We start from the raw sequence: 15826 nt of genomic DNA, 5'->3' as shown, positions 1-15826 counted from the left end.
TTGAGAGGGACCACCTGGAACCCCCTCAAGGACAACTGGTGGTCCCCGGACTTGAAAACCACTGATTTAGAGGTTATGTTTAGGGGTTAGGTGTTAGGGGTTATGAGGCTATACTATCTGCATACTGTGCATAATTATACTGTATTTGTCCATGGCATAAAGTTTAGTTTTAACATCATCTTCCTCGGCCCTGATTGAAGCTCCGTATAAACAGCTCCGTATAAACAAGCCTGTATTGTTCATTTTTACAGCCATGGGCCAGTGAACCAAGCCCTGCTCTTTCACTGCACGCCTCCATGAAAGACAAGTTCACCTTTATTCTCCCATGTATGGCATGGCAACCCCACCCAGAGTGTTCCTTCAATGACATCATCACACACACGCACGCACACACACACACGCATGCACATGATCACACTCCCAGCTGTTACAGGCTCCATTCACCTGCTAAACGTAGGCCTACTACTAACCTATACACCCACTGGGGGAAAGATGTATACTCCCTTAATTCACTTGAGTAAAAGTATTAATGCTATATGTTCGTTGGTGTTGCTCTGTCTTCATCCTACAAGAGTGTCGCACAAAGATATAGTGAACTTTTGCGATTGCGAGGTGTTGTGAGCTTGTAGATCGGCTATTTTCACATAATAGCCAAAGTAAATAAATACAATGAACGAGTATAGCTCTGTCAAATGATTGTACTGGAGGAAAACGTACAATATAATATGCCTCAATTTATTACTCAAGTCAACTAAATAAATGTAACTCAAAATTAGTTGTAAACTAAGTAATAGTAGTAAGTAAATACTTAGATATTTTCCAGTGCTGCTTACAGAGCTTTCAACAACACGCACGCACGCACGCACGCACGCACGCACGCACGCACGCACGCACGCACGCACGCACGCACGCACGCACACACACACACACACACACACACACACACACACACACACACACCGCTGCTTACATCAGAGCTGAGGTATAGCTTTCAACAACACAGTACTGCATGGAAAAAACACACGGAAAGAACTGAGAAGCATAGTATACGTGTATGTGTGTGTACGTGCGTGTGTGCCTGTGTGCGCGTGCAGAAGTGCTTTTCTATAGTCCGTTCTCGCCTGCATATTGATGTTAGACCCTCAACAACTCACTGCTGTGTCAGAAAAGGCAGCCGATCTACAAGCTTTTGATTGATTGATTGAAATATGTATTAACAGTTCGCAGAATTACAGTACATTTCAAGCACAAACTCAATACAAAGACTGTTAACTGTGCGTTGTGAGCTTGTAGATCTGCTATTTTCACCATCTGCTATTTTCAACATTTTAGTCTAGTTTTTATTTGTTGTTTGTTCCATTTAGTTTTCATCAGTGGAAAAAGGTAGTTTTAGTCGACGAAATCAACACTAGACCCTATAGAGCGGATACGGAAAGGATGCGCACTTGTCTGTACTGTACTGAAGTATCGGATGTGGAAGGGGGCGGGCCTTAAACCATCCAGACAGAGCAAACACTTTTGCTCTGTCTGATGATGGAATAACGGGGGACGAGAACAAAAAAGTAAAGTAAAGTAGGCTATTCATGTACTAGATACAGGGAGTAATATGTAAAGTAGCCTAATAACATGCCTTTGTTTTAGTTTTTAGTAATATAATATATTACTTTTCCAACACTGACTGATATGTATATTGTACCTTCATGGGGGGGGGGGGGGCTGTTTGTTTGCATGCTCCTGTACTCGGCTGACCTTCCGTTTCGTTTGTCTGTGTTTGTTCTTGCCACCACATGGCCACATTCTGAGGCTGCTTGTAAATCCTTTTAAAGTAGCTGTTGTGTTTTCACCCTCCTTATGCAGTCACAGTGTCGTCAGGATGGATGGGCGACAGGCGTGAGAGGAGGCCTATAGCTGCTCAAATACTATACCACTGTTTGCTTCCACAAGACAACTATGAGGGCTGCCAACAATCCCTTCAAATACACAAGACAACTCTGAGGGCTCTCAGGGCTGCCATGCACCATTCTATAAATGCGCCACGTCTTTGTCTGTGTGCGTGTGTGTTTGTGTGTACGGTTGTAATCCACGTAACTCGAGAACCGTTCGCCCCACCGACTTCAAATTCGACACACGTGTTCCACACCCCCGCAGGGAGTGCAGTGCCTGGTATCGAGTCGGTCAGAACCACCACAAAAGGCTCTGGACAGGCTCTGTCAGTGGGCCTAATGAGCCAAAGTCCCCTCACCTGTGCAATTTCCAGCCTCTGCCTCAGCCCCAATTGATTGCCATGGCAACACCACACCTGCAAATTGATTACTTAACCATACCACTTTTCACAGTCAGTTTGCACTCTTCAGACACAGGCAGACTGGCAGATACAGAGATATCCATGTGGGACACAGACAGATAGTTAAAACGGGTGCTATAACAAGTTGACAACGCGTATTATAGGTTCCCAAGATGCATTGCTCTCAACCTCAAGTAGGCCGGTGGCCGACGGGCACGTACAGGTCTAGTTTTATGATAGATATGTTTTTAACCATGTAGCACTCTGGGATTCCTTGTGAATGAAAAGTGCAATATGAATAAAATTAATTATTATTATTATTTATTATAGTCCCTTCAAATACACAAGACGCTAAAAAAATAAGATTTTCTTTTTAGAAAAAACAGTTAAAACAGCATTAAAACAGACTTGAGCCACGAGAGGCACAACAGACTCAACGCCGTTAGAATTATGTCCTGAGAGTGACAGAATCATAGCTCATATGCCCTGTAGTCAACATGTGACTGAATGTCACTGATAGAGACAGAATGGTAATAACTCATATCCCCTGTAGTCAACATGTGTCGTGCAGACCTGGACTGGCCACTTAACATACCAGACATACTGTATGTCCGGTTGGCTGATCCGTAATGGGCCGGTGGGTCATTTTACTCATTTAAAGTATTTGTATGTGCCTTGTCCTGAAAACTCGGTAGAGTACTGTATCAGCACGCTGGTTGTGGTGTGCCAGCATGGGCCAAATTCTGTTGTCTGTCCCCAGAACCACAACTAAACGCGGAGAAGCAGTGTTTTGATGCACCACACATCTGGAACAAACACCCAGAAACCTGTAGGTGAGGCCTACAGTATAGGAGGCCCCTAGTCACACTCTTTAGCAATGATTACTATCAGAATAGAATATAGAGCTTTATAGGTCCAACCATAGATATAAGAAAGGCCAGATGGCTCACCCGCGTGGTTGGCCAATGGAGAGCTACGTCGCTACGTGGCGGCCATCTTACCGAGGGGCAGCATAACATTGTGTCTATATGGGGCATGTTGTACTTTTTAAATAACCATAACTTGCCCAATTTTCAACCGATTTTCAAACGGTTTGGTTGGTTATAAACGTTAGAGACGTCCGCATACTTAAATGCTTTTATATGACGTTCATATAAAAAAACAAGATAAGTGTCATGAATCATAGCCACGTTGATAACGTTTGTAATAAACCAACGCGTTTGTAAATCCGTCAAGATTTGAGTGAGTTATGACTGTTTTTGTTTGAGCTTCCATAGAACATACTGTACTGTAGCCCCTCAGCAAGATGGCCGCTGGGTGAACTACGTCAGAGACTCCGCCTTTATATATGTCTATGTCACCTTCAGCTCTCACTGAACCGTTTCGCAGTCAAGTGTACGGTAGCTGGAATGAGGATCAGCATCTCCAAATCTGAGGCCATGGTTCCTCAGCAGCGAAAGCGATGGATCGTGCAGTTAAGTATAGGGAAGGTAATGTCAATCTTTTTCACGAGTGAGGGGAGGACGGAGAAGGAGATCAGCCGGTGTATTGGAGAAGCAGGGGCGGTATTGCACTCTGGTGGAGCTGTTGCCCCTGCGACTTGACTACGGATAAGCGGTTGAAGCTGGATGGATGGACCGAGTGAAACTAAATGCAATGCCTCAACTCTTACAATTCCAAGTGCTTGTCCGGGAGGGAGGGGGGGGGGGGACCCTGGGAACCCTTCTTGATCTACAGTACACACTATTTAAACTATAGTGAACATCTTGCATGGATAGAAGTCTCTGCAGGACAGGATGTTTAAAGTCACACACAGCCACTTGTAACTGTTGACCGCTATGTTAAAGAACACACACACACACACACACACACACACACACACACACACACACACACACACACACACACACACACACACACACACACACACGCGCACACACACACACACACACACACACACACACACACACACACACACACACACACACAAACACACACACACACACACACACACACACACACACACACACACACACACACACACACACACACACACACACACCGCTATGTGACAGAACAAACAAGACCTCTGCTCGCACAGACCTGGCTTCCTGTCCCCCCCTCCCCCAACACACACACACACACGCACACACATCACATACACTCCCACACACACACACACACACACACACACACACACACACACACACACACACACACACACACACACACACACACACACACACACACACACACACAGTGTCAATTGTCTAATGTAGTCCTGGGTGCTATACACTCCCTCTGCCAACCTGGGGAGAGCAACAGACTGACCTCATGCTTCCTTCAATACATGAGCATCCAAGCTGATTCTTTTCACCTGACAGGGGAGTTTCCCCACTTATCTATATATATATATATATATATCTGTATCGTGTGGAAGGAACACGTTATTCCAAACAGTTCCTAATGGACCCTCTCACAGAGTCACAGTTATTAATTAGTATCATCGTGAACACCTGTGAAGGAAGTATAGGGAAGTGGCCCGGAAGTATAGCCCATTAAGGAACAGCGTAGTTTAAACATAATTAAAAAAATAGCAACCTACAAGCTCACAACACATCAGCGTGAGCTTGTAGATCAGCCATTATTGCTATTTTGAAAAGGTTTTTGGCCTATATGACATGTACAAAGTATAGGGACATCAGATTGAAAGTGGTACATTTCATAATTGAAGGTGAGAGAAAGAGTTATTCTTTATTTAAAGTCATGGATATTGGATAAAGCCAACTCGGATGGTGACAAATCATGACAATAGGCAAATTTTTTGTGGGCGAAACAAATAATTAGAAAGAAGAAAAACAACAAAAAAGTATTGTACGTACCCTGCCCTTTTTTTCTTTTTTCAAATTATTTGTTTGGTCCATGATTTGTCAACTTGTCTGTTTAAAGGTCTTTATATGAATACTTTCTGAAACGTCTATGGGGAAAAATGAATGGGAAATTCTCTTCGGGGCTGCTCGTTGGGGACGGAAGTGCAACGCTCTTTACCAACTAGAAGGAAATGTACGGAGAGAAAGTGTTACTCTAATCTAATATAACAACAAAGATCTATGCTCTTGTAGAGGGTCCCTGGCTCAACATGTCTTCAGATGTAGGGTTAGTAGAATACTTATTGTGTTATGTTTAATGATAAACATTGGCAACCTTTGTGTGAACCTGATGATCTGTAAATTGTTTCAAGTTTTAAATAAATCTGTGCAAATATTGTGGGCAAATAATTGCAACACTTTCCCTCCATTTATTTTTTTGTAATGTTATAGTCTATAAGCGATTTATTATTCATGCAGCATTGTGCTACAGTATAGCTATGGCTTTCTCTTCGTAAAATATTGCAGTTGAGGTAAATTGCTTTCTGGAATGCTACTAAAGCCAAAAAACAAATAAAAGTTTTGAGAACCAGCTCCATTGTCTCAGTTCCGGTTCAATGGTTTCCGAGTCACAGAATGCTTTTCCCTGTGTGAATATGTGAATATTCTTACATTTTCGAGGCACAGAGATTATCTCTAGAGTGACTCAGCAGACAAACGTAGGCCTACTCCTCCTGAGCAAACGCAATTTGGTGAACATACGGAGGCACACTTCACACTCCTGTGTGTGTGTGTGTGTGTGTGTGTGTGTGTGTGTGTGTGTGTGTGTGTTTGTACAGTAGAGCTGCTCTGTGATTTGCACTTCTAAAGACAGAACACAGGAGCTGGAACTTCATGCATCCATCCATTGTGTGCGTGTGCGTGTGTGTGTGTGTGTGTGTGTGTGTGTGTGTGTGTGTGTGTGTGTACCCACAACATAGCATGGCCCAGCCGAGGTCTTTAGATAATCTTCCAGAAGCTTCATCCTGACACACATGGATCTACCACATGGATCTGCCACCTGTATACGCACGCAAGCACGCACGCACACACGCACGCACGCACGCACACACACACACACACACACACACACACACACACACACACACACACACACACACACACACACACACACTCACACACACACAAACATGTGTGAAATGTTTATTTATGTCTGCATAATCAAAAGTACAAGGATACCTTAGGTAATAAAACAGGACACCAATACTGCAGTACAAGGCAAAACATGGTTACATTGACATTAACCTTTTGAGGCGCTTTTAGCCTGTCCTTCGGACAAGTAGACCTACAATTTTAATGCACTTGTCCGGAAAGACTTATTACTTGTCCGGGACAACAGGACATGTGAAGCCCTGTACACCAGAGCATTAGAAATAGACAGAGTTATATTATATGGCTCTTCTGTACACATATGTCGAATCCAGCAGACATGAATCATGGGTAAAGGAAACAACGCCTATAGTTCCACATTGAGCATCTCCTATAATTGCTGATAACTGCAGTACTTTGATAGCTGCTTCACTGCTTGGCCCTCCTTTTGGAGAGGCCGGACATTGGAAGGCCCTGCCCTCACAACCAAATTGTGCACATGCCCTATAGACCAATTATTTGTTTACAAACATTGGGACTGGGCGCACTTGTTTCATGTAGGCTAATCAATTCCCAACAGATCTCCAAACCTGTTGTTTTGGGGAGCGCTGGTTTCAGTCCATTCAACCTCCTCTTGTGAGTTGGCTATAGTGAGATGCACCCTAGGAGACATTTATAGGCTACTTCAAAGCCCAACTGTATTGCGCACAGAGAACAGCTGATATACAAGCTCACATCGCATCGCAGATGCGACTGATGTGAGCGTAGAGGTCTGCGTGCACGACACCATCGCGGGAGCGGTGGGACGAAGCATAAATTATACTTGATGGGCTGCAGGTGCGCGTGCAGCCGTGCACAAACAGGCTCTTTTTTGGGGTGAAAAGGCTAAAGCTGTACTCCAGTGCTACTCCCCGCGGGCCGCATGCGGCCCCTGCTTAATGTATGTGTCACGGTACGCTCCTCTGTATTTTGGGACTTTTACTTGTATTTGTGTTTTGTACCTTATTTTGTAGTAGTGTTCTGTGATTTCCTGTCTGCCTTGTTTGCTGTCTCCTGCCTTGTCTCACCTCCCTGTATTATAGTGTAACCCTAGCCACCTGTGTTCTGTTGCCTAGTTAGCCTATCCCAGTGTTGATTGTGTGTTTTAGTTCACCTGTGTCTAGTTAGTCTTTGTCTTTATATGCCCCAGTGTTTTCAGTTCCTTGTCAGTTCTGGACTGGGACAAAAATTCGTCCCGAATTTGGCCCAGACCATGCAGCCCACCACAACCAGCCCACCACAACCAGCACGCAGATAGCAGAAACTATACCGCCCGCTCCATCGAGGAGCGACTACACACAACCCTTTGTTGCTCTCACAAGAATGATGCTGCAAAAGGATTCAAGATAGAGGGTTTATTTACAGTGAAATTATCATAATGGCACTGGCAGAATGGCAGCACGCCCGGACCTTTCCTGGTGGCCTGCCGCCAATTGGCCTGCCTGCCCTGTCCAAAGAAAAACCTAGTCCACCCCCTGGGGTTCAGAGTCTTGCTCAAGGACACTTCGACACCAATCTGAGAATCCCATCGTCAAATATTTGGGAAAACAGCGGCCCCTGTTGGCAACAGTCTGTCTTGAGAGACTACCTGGAATGTTTTATTGTTAGTCTAGTTTTAGACTAAATATCATAAGATTTTATTTGACTAAATCTACAGTTGATTTAGTCAAACAAAATGTGTTTTGATGCCGTTGTAATTTCACTTGCTGAAAATAGCCGATCTACAAGCCCACAGCTTGTCGCATCGCAGAGGAAAACTTAATATTAAAAAACAAATCAAAACTATAAGCTAACTGATTAAAATCTAAATAAAAACTAAGCTATAATGACTAAAACTAAGACTACATACAATTTCATCAACAACTAGGCCTACAAGTTAGACTAAATTGTTAAGGAGCGACTATAGTGGAGAAGACATCTAGCAGAACTGAAAGACAAAGTCATTTTAATCTAAATCAGTTCAACTACTTTTAACCCTATACATCGGCGAATTGAAGATAGCCGATCTACAAGCTCACAAAAAAAAAACGTGTATGTCTATATTTTCTTTTTTTAATATATTTCTGAAACATTTTAACGACACAAATCATGTATGGCTGTATAGCTCAGAAACAAATACTTTTTGGGGGTCCTTGACATGAAAAGGTTTGAGGACCACTGATACAGAGAACGTTGTTCATCATAATGTAGCTAAACACTGCCCTCTAGTGGTGTAAAATACAATGAACCTAGAACAGCCTTAAAATCAACAATTCATCTAATAATAATATACCTAATAACAGTAAAGGTCCTTGCTATAATTAGTACTTGACCAGAATTCTGTGTATCATGTTTAAAAGTCATACAAACAATACGGCAGGATCCTACAAAGGCAACAAAGCAGCCTTTATACTCATACGACCCCCTGGAACCCCACAAAGGACCCCTGGGGGTTCCCAGGCCCCACTTTGAGAACCACTGACTGCTCCAATGCAGTGGTTCTCAACGTATGGGTTCTGGGACCCCCTTTTGGGGGGTTCTGGGACCCCCTTTTGGGGGGTTCTGGGCCGATGTGACGCGTTGTGAGCTTTGTGACACGTTGTGAGCTTGTACCTCGGCAGTTTTTGGCGAAGACATTTCGTGTAGATGGAAATAGAGCTGAAGAAGTACAGAGCAACTCACATCCGTTTTACTATTAAAGTTTAAGTGTTGAGCAATACTCAGTCAAAGAGAGAAGTATTACTTATAGTGTTAAAGTTATATTATCTTAGCCTACTTATTACTTCAAGAGTAATATATTAAATACATATTATATTACATATTACTTTTGCCCCCCATCCTACAACTACAACAACACAATCTGTTTAGTCAGCTTCTTTTAGAACTGAATCCAATTGTTTTGAATAATAAGTAGCATTTAGCAGATGCTCTTAATCCAGAGCGATTTACAGTAAGAAAGAACAAACATATACCAGTAGTCATGAATTATACATAATCTCTTGACCTAAGCAATCTGCCTTGACCTTTTAAATGAAATGCTTTCAAACGGTATATAGCCAACAAATCCTGAGTAATATTTGCAATTTTTTCCCCCCCAAAGTAATATGGGGGGAAATATTACTGTTTTTTTATTACTGTTTTGGTCCACAATTCCATGCTATATTGATGTTGGTATACCATTACGACAGATAACAGGCAAACGTTCAAAATTACAAATATTCTACATTCTCTAGACTTCTTGTGAATTAAGTAATGCAGATGTTTAACAATAATGTAACTCTTGAGAGTGTAAAATGAAACCAAATGGGCCCGTATAAGGGTCCATTTTGTTTCATTTAAGATTTAGAAGGGTCCATTTGGTTACCAACTCCATAATTTAGCTGGGGACAGCCTGGAACCCCACCAAGGGAATTAAAAACATTAAAAAGATGGTTTGATGCAAATAAACTCATTAAATCTAAATAAAACTAAGTTTATTATATTTGGAAATCGTCAAATTGAACAAAATATACAAATTATGATAGATACAGTAAAAATAGAGAGAGTCTATGAAAATAAATTCCTTGGCATGGTTATTTGTTATGGTCTGGCTCCCGACCGGTCCCCCTCCCCATCTGTCTCTCCACAGACCTTGCCAGACCTGGCAACCTCTCCATAGACCTTGTCAGACCTGGCAACTCCCACTTTCCCTTCCACTCACACAGTCAGTTCACTCACCTGTCTCCAACCCCCTCATCATCCCACCTGTGAACACTTTGACAATCAGCCTGCCCCTTATATAACTGCACACTTTGTCAGTACATACATTCAATGTTATGTTGTCTACCCTGGAGCTCTTACCTGTGTCTCTGTTCTTCTGGACCCTGCCGTGAATACCTCCGGTAATTGCTCGTACCTATTTTTGTGTTGTGCTTTTGGGATTGCTTATACCCTGCCCGTTTTTGTTACCCTGCCTTTGTTCAGCATTTAGTCAATAAATTAGTGTTTGAACACTATTCCGCTGTTTGTTAGTCGTGACTCTGCATTTTGGGTTCAACACATTCTGCCACCTTTTGACACCCGTAACAAATGAACTGACCCAAAATTGAACCCAGCAGAGCCAAGCTTTCTCTATTATCACCAGTCTGAACCTGCAGCGGACAGGGTTTTTGTTTTTTGTCTGCAACTCTGTCTGCAGCCTTGTCTAGAGCCGGCAGCCTCCCCTGTGGCGTCGCCTCCAGCTGCAGCGACATGGGTCCAAAGATCTTCATCCTGGGTGGCACCGTCTGGTCATTCTCCAGATCCCTCTCCTGTGCAGTCTTGGGGGTCTGAGTGGCCTCCTGATGACATCCCTGACTCATCTCGGCCTCCTGGCCGTCCTCCAGATGACTCCTCCACCCTCTCGTCCTGGCCTCCCGGCCGCCCTCCAGACTGTGCCTCCTCTGTCTCGTCTCTACCCCCAGGCCGCCCACCAGATGTCTCCTGCTCAGTCCTGGTCCACCCCCCAGGCCGTCCGCCTGCTCTGGTGCCATGACGGTCTCCCTCCTCCAGACCCCCTCCACCCACCCTGCTCGTTCCTGGTCAAGGTCGTGGGACGTCTGGAATCCGCCCCTTGAGGGGGGGGTACTGTTATGGTCTGGCTCCCGACCGGTCCATCTGTCTCTCCACAGACCTTGCCAGACCTGGCAACTCCCACTTTCCCTTCCACTCACACAGTCAGTTCACTCACCTGTCTCCAACCCCCTCATCATCCCACCTGTGAACACTTTGACAATCAGCCTGCCCCTTATATAACTGGACTCTTTGCACTCACACTTTGTCAGTTCATACATTCAATGTTATGTTGTCTACCCTGGAGCTCTTACCTGTGTCTCTGTTCTTCTGGACCTTGCCGTGAATACCTCCGGTAATTGCTCGTACCTATTTTTGTGTTGTGTTTTTGGGATTGCTTATACCCTGCCCGTTTTTGTTACCCTGCCTTTGTTCAGCATTTAATCAATAAATTAGTGTTTGAACACTTCCGCCGTTTGTTAGTCGTGACACACGTCAACACATTCTGCCACCTTTTGACACCCGTAACAGTTATTGACCATAAGCTAAGCTGGAATTCCCATATAAACCAACTAAAAACAAAAATATCAAGGGCCATCGCAATACTGCATAAAACAAAAACCATTCTTTCCATGGATTCACTATATATTCTGTATCAATCTATAATAATACCACACATTACATACTGTATTGAAGTCTGGGGAAATACTTATAAAACATTAAGCAACCAAATATACATACTTAAAAAAAAAGCAATAAGAATTGTCCACAATGCTGAGTACTATGAGCCAACCAATACATTATTTATAAAATCAAACAGTCTTAAATTCAGAGAACTAGTAGACTTTAAAATCGCTCAACTCATGTATAAAATCAATGCTCCCGGACTGCATCCAGGGGATGTTTCATATAAGACAAACAGGATATAATCATCCAGGGGATGTTTCATATAAGACAAACAGGATATAATCTCAGAGGTACATGCATTTATTCAAAAATAAAAACCCGAACAAATGGCAAACAAAGATCTTTAACATTCACAGGAGTAACATTATGGAACAGCCTCAATAAAGAGGTAAAGTTAATCAGCTCATTACATTTATTTAAAACTCTTAAAAACAATATGATAGACAAGTATAAAGTGGATTGATATCATAAAAGTATAACCAAAATACTCCTTCCTCCTTTATGTTATTACCATTATCATTACTATTATTATTATACTTTCTGTTCTTTGTATTGTATGTTTTTGTTTAGTTTTGTCTTGTTTTTGTTATGTTTTGTTTTTCTGTCTTTTTTTTCCTTTTTATAGCTATTTTGAATATTAAAAGGGCTGGCATTATAAGCTGAGGCTTCTGCCAAACACTCCCTTTTGGTCAAAAAAGAAAACCCTGAATACATTGTATAAGGTGTGTGTATTTTAAATGACCAATAAACTTGAACTTGAAGGACCACTGGTGGTCCCCGGACCACTGGTTGAAAACCACTGGGCTATAAGGCTTAATGTCTATAAAATAAATATGAGTACAGTATCTATAGGCTATAAGGCTTAATGTCTGAAAGTGAACAAGACAATTGCGTACATGTGTGCGTCATTTACATGACGGTGGTGGTGGTAGTGGGGGGGGGGTCTCAGCTTTGTACATATATATAAAATATATATACTTTGGATCCAATGGCACTGCTCCCAATGTATGCTGTGCATATTGGAGGCTGTTTGAAGTCGGCTCTACTGTGGAAAGTGGAAACTTTTTGATTCAAGGAGGATTCTCTTTCATGTTTTTTAAAACCAGCATCCAGGCCAAATAAATGTGCCCAACGTGATCCACACTGGAACTGAGCCCAACACTGTAAGCTATCTAGGCTTGTTTGTATATCCACCCCAAATTACACCAACACTGTAGGCCTATATGTTTGTATGTGTAACTATCCACCCCAATTCAATTACACCAACCCTAGCCGCAATTTGCAACACTAGAGTTTTTATAATGGGTTTGTGACTGACTAGTCACCACCACCCAGGGCAAAGAAGGACACAACAAAGGGCAGCTTCCTTAAGTAGACTGGTTTATTCCTCTCAGTTCAGGGAATAATTCACAATAATATTACTTTACACAGGAAAGCAGATAGCTCTCCACTGTCCGGACAGAGGTGGAGATGGCTGATTTATCCTGTTGTGCCTTGATCAAGTCCATGCACAACAGGTGCTCAGCCACACCCAGCTCTGAGTCCAGTTCTAGTTTGACTCAGGCCAGGTGTGACTGCTTAAATCAGTAATCCTCCATCTCACGGGGTTGAATCTAGAGTTGCAACACCAGCGCTTGACGCGTGATTATGAATCCCACCAACAATCTATAGGATAGACACGCCTTACCCTGTGTCTGATCATGAAGCCTGCATGGTGACGCGAGGTTAGTTGCGAACGCAGTGATTGCGAACGCAATGAGCACTAACTATGAGACCCTGCAGATCATGTCTGTGTGTCCGTGTGTGTGTCTGTGTGTGTGTCTGTCCCACTGTTACACCACCCGCCCGCCACCAGAGGGCGCAGCTGTATCACACAACACGCACGCACGCACGCACGCACTCACACACACACACACACACACACACACACACACACACACACACACACACACACAACTTAACTTAAAAAAACTTAACTTAAAATGAAAAAGAAAAAACTTAACTTAAAAAAAAAACTTTAAAAACACTTAACTTCAAAAAACTTAACTTAAAAATAAAATCTTAAACTTAAAAAAACTTACCTTAAAAAAAAACTTTTAAAACACTTAACTTAAAAAAATTAACTTAAAAATAAAATCTTAAAAAAAAACAAAAAAGAGAACTTTAAAAAGAAAACCTTAAAAAAGTATGTAATTTATTCTAATTGTTGTTCTTGCCATTTACGAGCTGCGTTCGCTTCCCGCGTTTGCGCGTCTTACTTGTATATAGGCCTCATGAGTAACTGTTTATACATTGAAATTACAAACAGAGCATGGAGGGCGGGGTGTCGGACTCGGGTGTGGCAACAAGATGATACATCAATCACGTGACGTCACGTCACACTGTACTTAGCAATTAAGTAATCATCAACGTCAATGAAATATGACTGTCTGGCACATGATATCGTCATACTCTTATTGTGCATCTCTTCTAATTATGACAACACAATGGATCAAACAGCTGCCCTGCCGCCTCAGGCTGACAGTCACAGCTGTTTTATTGGTGTCGTTGTAACACCAAATGAGGTCAAAGCACAAGAAGCACTCTAATGGTTAGAGTGCTTTGGTAATATCGCTCCTTTACAAGGAGCACTGAGATAGCATGGCCTCTGAAAGATAACGGTAGAATGGTATCTGGATGGTATAAACCTTGTCCATGTTCACCCATATCTTTTTATGTTCTCACATAAATTAATGTCATATTTGTATACTTGACACATCTGCTATTGTTTTAATCTTAAAATTTGTTTTTTAACTTTTACTCTGTTGTGTACGTGCTGTGTTGTTCCGTGTTTACAGTTTACAATGTAGGCATTTAGCAGACGCTCTTAATCCAGAGTGATTTACAGTAAACAATAACAAAATATGGTGATACATCAAATACACAACAATAGTCATGCAGGAATCATACCAAAGCTATAAGAACCAAAAACAGTGAGATATCTATATAATAAAACGATGCTTAATTGCGTATACACTATAGAGTGCTATGTCTACAAAAATGCTATCTAAATTACACAAATTGAGCCTTTGCCTGTAAGGTCGTCGAGGCTAGGGCAAGTGCTACGGGCTATTAAAGATGGCGTCTGAAGAGGTGGGTTTTCAGACTACGGCGGAAGATTGGGAGTGAGTCTGCAGTTCTGATTGTGGGAAGTGCATTCCATAGTTTTGGAGCCAAAAGGGAGACGAGTTTGGGACGTGTGGAGCGTTGTCCCGGTGTTTTTAGTGATATGAATGTAGGCCTACTTCCATGCAGCTTCCCTGCGTTGGCTGATCTGAGCGTGCCTCGAAAGTGATCGGATCCTACAAAGTTTATACTTTGTAGGATCCGGATCAGACTTGCGAGATATGGGGGAGCCAAACCTTTGGTTGCTTTGAAGGCCAGCATCAGAGTTTTGTACTCTGTGCAGGCAGCGACCGCCCGGGACTCCGGGAGCCAATGGAGGGAGTGGAGAAGGGGGGAGACATATGAGAATTGTGGCTGGTTGAAGACCAAGCGAGGCATTCTGAATCAATTGGAGAGGCTTAAAGGACCACCTCACCACTTTTCAACCTATCTTCATATAATAGGTCCTCATTTAATCATGATGAAATGGCACGATCTTTCCCTACTCAGTCTGTGTCTCATAGGAGGGCTGTGGGCAGTTTAGAAACCGTCTTCCAGTGACATCATCATTAGGCAGATTTATTTTTTTAAACAAGATTTTTGTACAACAATGTTTAGATTTTCATTATCGTGAGAACGATGGCTTCCATTTTCGCCTTGCAACTTTTCAGGACTAGAAAGCCTGCAGTTTCTATTAGCTTGTATTCCCCATCGATGATGTCACATGGAAGACTTCCCCATCTGAACTGCCCACAGCTCCTCCTATGAGACACAGACCGAGGTTTTATGCCATTTTTTCATGATTATTAGTGAGGACCTTATATGAAGATAGGTTGAAAAGTGGTGAAGTGGTCCTTTAAGTGCACATGCCAGTAAGGAGAGAGTTTGTTGTGTTGTGTTGTGTTGTGTTGTGCTGTGCTGTGTTGTGTTGATGTGACATGCTGCATGTGCTGTGTTGTGTAACTTGTGTTATCGCGTGCTAAAGTAAAATAACCACTGCAATGCTTTGCTTTTCATCAGGCTGCTTTTCAAAGTGTCCTTAATGACAAGGCTCAGCTCCGGGAGAGGAGAGGAGAGGAGAGAGAGAGAGAGAGAGAGAGAAAGGGAGGGGAGAGGAGAGGAGAGGAGTCATAAAAGGAGACTCACT

The 15826-nt window shown here is 42.7% G+C and overlaps 1 protein-coding gene across 1 annotated transcript in view; it reads left to right on the top strand.

Annotated features, from left to right (window-relative positions):
- LOC310861723 (ceramide synthase 5-like) overlaps positions 1–8072 on the top strand; it is a 131072-nt gene extending 123000 nt beyond the window's left edge. Inside the window, exon 11 of the transcript XR_014569516.1 lies at positions 8056–8072. The gene's annotated coding sequence lies outside the window, so the exon portion shown is untranslated. The remainder of the gene's footprint in view (positions 1–8055) is intronic.
- The last annotated feature ends 7754 nt before the right edge of the window (positions 8073–15826 follow it).

This window comes from Protomyctophum parallelum (genome assembly GCF_964188405.1).
Source record: "Protomyctophum parallelum genome assembly, chromosome: 7".
NCBI classification, from domain to species: domain Eukaryota; kingdom Metazoa; phylum Chordata; class Actinopteri; order Myctophiformes; family Myctophidae; genus Protomyctophum; species Protomyctophum parallelum.
Note: the sequence above shows the minus strand (reverse complement) of the source record. Positions and strands in the feature narration are given on the sequence as shown.